We start from the raw sequence: 10606 nt of genomic DNA, 5'->3' as shown, positions 1-10606 counted from the left end.
ATTTTATAAATTACTCTCGCTCCTGGCCACCGTTCTTTCACCCACCCACTACTTACCTAAAAGCCCTTTAACAATTCATTTCCATCTCCTCCCAAATTAAAAGGATTCGGGAGGAGCCTTAAAACCAGTTTATCTTTTAATTAAACACTCTCATGAAAATGACACCAGGAAATAGGGGCAAGGGAAATGGCAAAGAGAAGAGGTTACAAAGCAACTGTGATGTGTGGCTGATTTAATCCCAATTCTACTATAACTATCACTGTAAACCTGGTGATGGAGGAGGAGGGGCAAAATGGAATCCAAACATTAACAAGTGAAACTCAGTGTAGTGCAAACAAATAAACAAAACCACACTGAAGGGGGTGGGGAAGAAAATATTTCCCTGAGTAACTCTGGGAAATAGTATCGTGTTTATATACTAACGGGCTCTATAGATAATACGAACTGTACACAGATATACTCAAGTACACTGCATCTCTCATGGGTGTGGGTTAGCAATTCTGAAACTATCTGTATATTAGGATTGAACAAAAAGTAAATCTATTGTGGATAATGAAAGAAAGGTTTCTTAGTGTTGGAAAAAGGAGTTACAAATCAGGAAAGGGGAAAGTTAGGTAGAATACACCATACAGTGTTGCATCAGAAACAGAGGTATCTGTATGAACTCATGGATTCAAATGTGTGTGCCTGTGTGTACACAAATGGGCTACTCTTAACAGTGATGACCCAGAGTTCCCCTCCCCCTCCCCTTTTTTTGGAGGGCTCCTGTGGGGTCCTTAAAGAGAGAAGGAAAATATATTTTGTCAGTTTTTTTAAGGGAAGTAAATACCAGGCTCACACTAAGAAATGCTATTCCAAATGAGGTCAACGAGGGTGTGATTAACCCAAAACAGAACCTTGGGGCAGAACTGAATAATGGGGTGAGGGAGCAGTAAGAAAATATCAATAGCAGTAAAAAAAGGACCCCTATTCTCAAGGTTTCTTAATCCAGGAGCCATGTTCTAAGTACTGCAAACTCCGTTGACTCCATTTAACGCTCATAAAATAGTCACACGTTCAGAGGCTACTGCTTAATTTTAATAAACTCTCTTGATCTGCAGAATTGGTTTAAAGGCAGCAGTCCTCTAGTTTAAAACGTGCAGGAGAAGAGCAAATCTAAACTTTCAGGGTACTTTTTTCTTTTTTTTTTTTTTGTGGTACGCGGGCCTCTCACTGTTGTGGCCTCTCCCGTTGCGGAGCACGGGCTCCGGACGCGCAGGCTCAGCGGCTATGGCTCACGGGCCCAGCCGCTCCACGGCATGTGGGATCCTCCCAGACCGGGGCACGAACCCGTGTCCCCTGCATCGGCAAGCGGACTCTCAACCACTGCGCCACCAGGGAAGCCCTAGGGTACTTTTAAACCGTTTTTGAATTAACAATATCTGATCAAAATAAAAAACCCAGCAAGAGCAGATCTCAGAGATTCTTCGAACAGACTCAAGAAACTTACAAGCAACCAACTTACTTTCTCCAGAAAACTTTCCCATCTGTTAGTCACTTGTACAACTTCAATGAGACATTAATCAAACAAAGAGACTTGACACCACCTGGAATGAATCACTCCCAGTTCAGTGACGTCTCTGAGGGGTTACTGACAAGAAATCTACTTCTCTGTTTCCAAGGGAAGATTTATTTATGCATGAGATCAAGAAGGAGAGATGACTGTAACACTTCACTTCAAATGGAGACATGAATCAGAGAATTAGCTGGACTTAGGATGATGGCAGCCACTCTCTACAGCGTTCTCTGACCTAGGATTTTCTTGTTTCTGTTTTATCACTGACTGTGTTGTCTTAACCACTGTCCGTAGAAAACTTGTACTCTACTAAATCTGCCTGTCCTGTAACTTCTTTCTTAATCTGACCAGAAGCCCCAAGAGACCAAAAAAGTTTAAATCAGACTTCAATGCGTTTGCTTCCTTTGCCTGATTGAGATTTCTGAGAAGTTTACATTAGGAATATCATGGAAATTTGAAAGATAGAATCATAAATAATTATAGGATTGAAGACTCAGCCAGGAGCTAAAATGATTGTCCACGGTCCTGCTTTGGATCTCAAAGCTATGGACTGAGAAAGAGCACCGTTATTTACAAAGTTTATCCTACAGTGCAGCCGAGGAGTTCAGGTTTTTTAAAATTTATTGAATAATTTATTTTAATTGAATAAATTGACATTTACTGAATATTGAATAATTGCTAAACCTAAAATCTAGGATTCATTCATACAACAAATAATGATTGTTTATGATGTACCAGACTCTGTCTAGTTGCTGAGACTAATGGAGACTAATAAAAAGCTGGACGCTGTTCTCATCAAGCTTATGAATGAAAGAGGACATATAAACAAATTGAACAAACAACCTGATACAGTATAAAGTGTGAGAAGGGTGCAGAAATAGAAAAAGGAGAGAGCTTTTAATCCTGGAGGTGCAAGGAGTCTTAAAGAGAGGGCCCTGCAGAAACTGACATTTGAGCTTCTTCTGAAGGAGAAATAGAGGTGACCAGGCAATCTGTAGGAGAAGAGAAAGTGGAGGAAGAAGTGGGGCAGGGCTTTCTTGGAAGCAAAGAAAACAACAGGTGCAGATGAAAGCATGAAGTAGTATCTCTTCCTATAAAACTCAAAGAAGGGTTATTGGTGAGTTAGATGGGTGAGGTCATAGGAGGCAAACATGATGGGAGCAGATCCTGCTGGAGGTCATCAGCAGGCCAGAGCCACCTGTATCACACCCACTCTCATGCCCAGCCTTGAACTAACAGCCAGTGAGCTGCCAGGAAGAGGTCTTCAGAAGAGACATGGTCAGACTTGCATTTGGATGGATGTTTCCGGGTGAAAACAAAATGAGAGAAACTATGGCAACAGCATGTCATTTATACAGTCTGGTTAGAAATGTTTCTCCCCAGTGTTAATCTTCCTAGAATAAAGAGCACTAGCCTTCCTTTTCTTCTAATCCTTCAAACCCCGTGCCAATTGCTAATGACATCAGTACCAATGACATGGAGTGTGTGTGAGGGTGGGGAGGATTTAGACTGCGATCACCATCCCTTTGTCACCTGCTCCTTCAGCGACCCCAAATAAACATGCCATCTAAGTAAAGACACTGGGCTTGCCCTGAAAGGGCAGCTTCAAGACAAGGCTCTGAGCCCCGCTTTCTAACCATCTGCAGCTCTAAGAAGCCCCCAGTATACAAATTCTGGAACAGCCACTGAATATCAGCAGATTACTCACAAATGATCCTTTGGTTCTTCCAGACCTTAGAGATCTCATAATGCCTTCTTGTGTAAAGACCTATGGGAAACTGCTCTCAGAACCCCACTCACCTACAAATGGTTAGGAGAGGCTTCTGCAGCTGGAGCCTAGGGAGGGAGTCTCCGTTCCTTAACCAGGAGTACCATTGCTCCTGAAACTGTCGGCATATGGTTTTGCCATTGGTTAAATCCTTAGCAGGATTTCCCAAGAGTCTTTTCAGGTCTGAGCTGCCACATAATCATATTCTATCTGAAAAGCTGAAAGCCCAGAACAGACATGTAAAACACACAGTACTGATGATCATTTACGAAACCAGAATGAATTTCCTGCAGTGCTTTCAAAACACCAAACTAATAGCTACTCATAAATACCTTCCTTTGTTTTATACATTTGAAATAACCTTGGTTAGGTGCAATATGATTACTTCAATATGATTACCTTTTTGAGACTATCGTGCCCATTTTTCTTATCTTTTCTTCTCTCTTTATTATTTCTTTATCACTTCTGTTTTCTGCTTAGCTGTTACCAAGTAATAGATTGTTCATAAGAAATTAAAACTACTTTCTTTTTTGAAAAAAATTAGTGTCAATTAGGCGGGGTAGACAGATCCTCTCCCTTTTTCTCATCTCATTCATAGGGTTGCCAGACTTAACAAATAGAAATGCAAATGGCCCAGTTAAATTTGAATTTCAGATAAACAACAAATAATATTTCAGTATAAATACATTCCATGCAATGTTTGGGACACACTTACACCAAAAAAAATGTCTTGTTATTTATCCCCAATTCAAATTTAACTAGGGATTATGAAACCCATTCAAAAAGACTTGAGTTATATTTCATGATATTTTAGTTAGTATATTTAGCCTGAAAAAAAAATCTTCCTCCCAGTTTTATGGAATGAAATATGGATACATGTCACTTTGCAAAATAAAGAATAATTTGACTCAACAGAATATTATACATCCATTACAAAAGACATTTTGTGATAAGTATATCCTAACATGGGAAAATGCACATAATAGGCTGAGTAAAAAAAGCAGGATGGGGCTTCCCTGGTGGCACAGTGGTTGAGAGTCCGCCTGCCGATGCAGGGGACAAGGGTTCGTGCCCCGGTCCGGGAGGATCCCACATGCCGCAGAGCGGCTGGGCCCGTGAGCCATGGCTGCTGAGCCTGCACATCTGGAGCCTGTGCTCCGCAACGGGAGAGGCCACGGCAGTGAGAGGCCCGCACACCGTAAAAAATAAATAAATAAATAAAGCAGGATGCACAATTACATAATAGTAGTAAAATAATAATAGCTGGTCTTTATAAAATGCCAAGTATGCAAAAGGCATATTCTAGCTGCTCTTCTGTATTAACTTGTTTAATATTTACCACTATGAGATAGGTACTATTATTATCATCAATGTAAAGATAAAAAACAGAAGTCCCATAAACGTTTACTTGCCCCCTAAATATTATATATTCACACATATATATGTTACCATATGTATATACATATGTACACATATGTATGTTACCAAAAAGCTATTGATACATGAAGAAAAAAAAAAGACCAGAAGAAAATATAATAAGCTGTAATACTCATTATTTGAAGTAAGAATATAGTGACTTCTAAAATCTTATTTCTGCATTTTTTTAATATTTTCCTTAAGAGCATACATTGCTTTTCAAATAAAACAATAATATGATTTAAATGGAAAAGTGTACCTAACTGGAAAAACTCGAATCCCATTTTTTAATGCCTTTGTTACCTGTCCATACTGTACATTACAAAGTTAGTTTTGGGGGGTTATGTCACTCCGAGTTTTAACCCACTCAAATCTTCACTGGGCTGATCTGAATCTCTGTTTTTTCAGTTGAGGGTTCCTTTGCAATCAATTGACTAATTCAACCCCATGATCCCAGTCATCAGTACACATTTCAAAGTTCTCTTAACTAAGACCTGCTGTAGAAGATGAAATAGTAAATGTACCTGGCAAATGAATGAATGCATGAATGAATGAATGGAGTTCCTGTGGCTTTTTGTAGACATTGCATTAGATGGAGCAATGCTGGCTTCACTGCCAGCAAGGAAAAGTACAAGCAACTTATACCTGCTGCCAACTCATCCCCTCAACATGCTCTGGAAGAATCAGTCCCTTCAGAGAATTACAGACTCATCCAAGGTGAGGTCATTATGTTGGTTGGCGCTCTTAGGGGAGAGGTTTTGTCAACCATATATCACAGACAAGCTTTCAGAAGAGCATGGGGAAGGCTCCAAGCTAACCGTGAGCCGAGATTGCTCCAGAGTCTCTTACGTCATCACTAATAAGAAATTTGTTTTTACAGGAAACTGTCACTAGCAAAAGAGAAAGCAAAAAAGTAAGCTTCTGGCTTTTACTTTAAAGGAAAGATGCCAGCTTCTAAGCTCATCCTTTAATTGCCTTATACGGTAATAGAAGAGATTGTTAGTGTAGTGAACAAGCCAGAACAAGGATGTGGAAGCCAAGGGTTCTCTATTCCCACTGTGGAAAGTTCACTGGACATGTGGTCTGAAGCCAACCAGAGGATGCAGGAGATTGGAGAACTCCCTTTCCTTTCAGGACCACAGCCTTCTCTCCTTTGCAAAGCAACGACCAAGTCCTTCTCGGAGAGATGCTACAAAGATGCTTCAACATAGAACAAGAGTGAGTCGCGGTTTGTACAACTCAGGTGCTGCCAACCTGCCTCTGTGCTTCCTCACAGTTTTTGTTTTCTTGGTATGATAATTAGTTGTTGGCATTATGAATGTTTCTTCTGAGGAAAAAAAATAGCACCTGTTTTTTCTGGAATGAGTGTTTTATGCACCCTATTGAGGTAAGCTAACCACTCAGGGGCCAAGTACTGGCCAACATGTGGTCACCTAACACAGAGCGCTACTTCCCTCTGTGTTATGTTTTTACCAGGGAATGTGATTTCCAGCTATACTTACTGGTTTCTGCTGAATTACACAGACAGCAAACTCTCTTCAGAAGAAGCAGGAGTTCTACATTTACCCAAAACTTAAAAGTTATCATCTGGTGGTTCCCAACCTTGGCTACACACTAGAATCACCTTGAGAGCTTTTATAAAAATACCATTGCTGGGGCCCTCCCCAGAGTCAGTTAGATAGAATCTCTGGGACTGGGGCCAGCCAGGGCGTGGGTTTTCTTTCAAAGCTCCCCAAAGTGCTTCTGAAGGAGAGCCAAGGTTGAGAACCACTGATACCATCCATCAAGGCCCTTCCAGATGAAACTGAGATTCAGAAAGGCTGATGGGCTGTCCCACGCCCATAGCTTATTGGTGAGCGTGCCCCCTCATCTGTGTGTCTGCCTCCTTCTAGACTATGAAATCCTTCAACACTTGAACCACACTGTTGACATTTAAATCCACAGTGCCCCACTCCAAATGCTGGGTGAGGGCAGAGCCAGGAAGGAAAGGAAGGACAAAACCTGTCCTGCCTTTTGTCTCATAGCCTCTCACTAAGAAAAATTGTTATTAAGATAGACTACTATGAATTTTAGCCTACGATCAAAGTCATTAAATAGCAGTTTCCCCAATCTTAGGACCCATTCGTCTTGGGAAAAATTCTCTGAGTCAGATTGCCCCTAAAATCCCAAGCCAGATGATTTTACCTTAGCAAATCCAGCTGTTGAAAGTGAAATGCTTGACCTTGTTCAGTAACCCATGCCTCACTAAATTCTCATTTTGTGGAGTCTCATTTATTTCCCTAGTTAAGCGTGACACTTTCCGTTAATAGACCACTCAAAACGGCATGTTTTCCTTCAGTATCAATACTGCAGAGTGAAGAGAATTATGGGACATCTGTGCTGTGATTAAGGAGATGTAGGCCTAGGGTCTGAGAGTTGCTGAGGCCTCAGCACAGACTGCCAGAGTGTTCTACGGTTTTATTGGTGTTATCGGCTGCCAGCTACGCATCTTTCACCCGCCAGTCATGTGCAATTCGAGTGAAATCCAGCCTCTGTGGCGTGGTGTGAGGGCTCAGAATTGGGGTGCAGATGCCAGGGGCCCTGGAACTATGCATCGGATGTTATAGTGCTGGGCCCACGTCCTCGCCCTTGAAACTCTGACACGTGCTGACCAGTTTCCAAATGCCTACATCTCCCCATTGTGTTCCTTTGCCTGAAAGTGTTCTTTGGACCCCAAAGCCCACTTTGCCCACCCCTACAATAGACTGGAAGCGCCAGAGAATGAACATCTCCTCCCACCCCCACTATGGCTTCCAACCCCAAACTGACAGAATTGGGGTGTCCTGCTCCCATCTCCCTCAGGTGCAGGAGCTCCAAGGCCTGTGTTGAGTTTCCCCCAGGGATTAAGGCCCAGTTGCCCAGTTGGTACCCGGCGTGCTAACGTGCCTTTTATCAGCAGCCTGCTCTTCTTGTTCCCCTTCCCAGTTCCTTGCTGGTGTCTCCTCCACTTATCCTCCAAATAATGAAATCCTGTGTCAAGGTCTGATTCCGGGGGAACCCAAAGAAGATACAGTGGCCTTGTCAATACATAGTCATTTGATTTTAGGAAAGCCATTTAAACTCTCTGAGAGTCCCTGGCCTCAAAAGTAAAATAAGGAAAGGAATTTGAAGTCCTACTTGGTCACAGCAGCAAGCAAAGGGCTGCTTCATTTGGCTGTCAAAGCCCTCCCAGACCAGCGCTAGTCTCCTTCCTGCCCCCCTCCCCTCATCTCTAAGTGTACCCCTCCCCCATGCTCCTCTCCAGCGCAGAGAATTTCTTTGAATTCTTGCAAGTGACACATTTCCCACTTGCCTTTGGGACTCTTACTCATGCTGTCCCTCTGCCTGGAACACTCTTCTTCCTTCTGTTTGTTTGGCTCACTCGTACACAGTTCTCAGCTGAAATGTCACTTCCTGCAGGGAAGCCTTTTCTGACGCCCTGTCTAGGATTGAGCTCTTACATGCTACCAGATATAGTGTTCCCGTTGTCACGTCTGTCATGCTTTACAGTAATTCCTATTTTCTTCTCCAAGCCCACCTCCTTCTCCAACCACCGTCATTACTGGCCTTTAAGCTCCTTTCAGTCAGAAACCCAATTTATCTGGCTCCCCACAGCATCCCTGATACCCAGTCCAATAATTGCACATAGTAGGTACTCGATAAATAACAGTTGGATAAAATGCACCCTTGTTTACTAAACATTAGAGTTGATGAATAAGAGGATTTGGGAATAGAAGTCAAAGCAAAGTTTCCCAACCAGAGTCATGGTGCTCCCTCAAATGGTTTGCACCCAAGATACGACTTTTCCCTCAGCCCTTGTATTGTACTTGGAAGAAGGGGGTGTATGGGGTGGAGTTCCCTATACTCAGATGAGAGCAGCTTTATCTTTTTATCCTGGTGAAGGCTGTCATCATTTTTAACATGAAAATTTTAGAAGCTGAGAAGAACTGTGTTAAAATAATCCAGCCCAGTACTTATCAAAAAAGTGGAGTTGAAAGTTGGAAAAGAAAATTTAGTAGTGGAGGGGAGGGATAAATTAGAAGGTTGAGATTAACATATACACGCTACTGTATATAAAATAGATAATCAACAAGGACCTACTGTATAGCACAGGAAACTATACTCAATACTCTGTAATAACCTATATGGGAAAAGAATCTGAGAAAGGTAAATATATGAATATGTAAAACGAAATCACTTTGTTATACATCTGAAACTAACACAACATTATAAATCAACTATAGTTCAATATAAAATTAAAAATTTTTTTAAATTTTAAAAATGGGCAGAAGACCTAAATAGACATTTCTCCAAAGCAGACATACAGATGGCCAAGAAGCACATGAAAAGCTGCTCAACATCACAAATTATTAGAGAAATGCAAATCAAAACTACAATGAGGTATCACCTCACACCAGTTAGAATGGGCATCATCAGAAAATCTACAAACAAATGCTGGCGAGGGTGTGGAGAAAAGGGGACCCTCTTGCACTGTTGGTGGGAATGTAAATTGAGACAACCACTATGGAGAACAGTGTGGAGGTTCCTTAAAAAACTAAAAATAGAATTACCATATGACCCAGCAATCCCACTACTGGGCATATACCCAGAGAAAAACATAATTCAAAAAGACACATGCACCCCAATATTCATTGCAGCACTATTTACAATAGCCAGGTCAAGGAAGCAACCTAAATGTCCATCGACAGATGAATGGATAGAGAAGATGTGGTAATATATACAATGGAATATTATTCAGCCATAAAAAGGAACGAACCTAGGTCATTTGTAGAGACGTGGATGAATCTAGAGACTGTCATACAGAGTGAAGTAAGTCAGAAAGAGAAAAACAAATATCGTATATTAATGCATATATGTGGAACCTAGAAAAATGGTACAGATGAACCGGTTTGCAAGGCAGAAATAGAGACACAGATGTAGAGAACAAACATATGGACATCAAGTGGGGAAAGCAGCAGGGGGTGGGGTGTGTGTGATGAATTGGGCGATTGGGATTGACATGTATACACTGATGTGTATAAAATGGATGACTAATAAGAACCTGCTGTATAAAAAAAAAAAAAAAACGGAAAGTTTAGTAGCAAGCATTGTACTTGAGCAATGTCTGGAAGCAGAAGACACTACGTTCATCAGCTGTTGAGGTCAATGCAGCCTTCCTAGGTTCAGGTCTTTCTGACATTCCTTGACGCTTGGTGGCCTGATGGGTGTTATCTCAAAAATCCCTAGATCCTCCAGGGATGGGACCGAATACAAAGAGCCACTCCCAACCTTTTCCAACCGCCATGTGTCCTGAGTAGAGTCCAAATTCCTAGCATGTCTAGAGGCCTCCTGGGACCCAACTTTGCCTCCCTCCTCTCCAGGCTCGTCTTCCTCTGCATCCTGCCTCACACTTGCCTTGTGCGTTTATTTCCGGGCACAATGTTGTTTCACATGTCTGTGCTGTTGGCCCTGCTAACAGTTCCACTAGAGTCTAGGTTCCACTGCAGACTCCTCCCTCTCCTCCCTGCCTACTTGCCACTCCTATTCATCCTCTGAGACGCCAGGCAAGCCCCAGGGCTTCCAGATTGGAAGCTCCACTCTCTGGCTTCCCCTGTCCCCGGAGTTTTCTTCCAGCACGTTTGCATATTGGTTTGCTGTGACCCACCAGCTCCACCCCCAACCACTTCATAAGCTTTTTGAGGACAGGATCAACGTCATATTCAGTGAGATTTTGTGTGTGTGTAATGTAGCCCTCGTCTGATCAACAGTAGGCACACTTTAAATAAACTGAAGATAATTGACTTCCAAATTTTAATAAAAATGTTTTTGCCATGTGCAGTTTAAATACT

Source organism: Tursiops truncatus, chromosome 12 (assembly GCF_011762595.2).
Source record: "Tursiops truncatus isolate mTurTru1 chromosome 12, mTurTru1.mat.Y, whole genome shotgun sequence".
In the NCBI taxonomy this organism is placed as follows: domain Eukaryota; kingdom Metazoa; phylum Chordata; class Mammalia; order Artiodactyla; family Delphinidae; genus Tursiops; species Tursiops truncatus.
The sequence above is the reverse complement of the archived record's forward strand: the minus strand, read 5'-3'. Positions refer to the sequence as shown.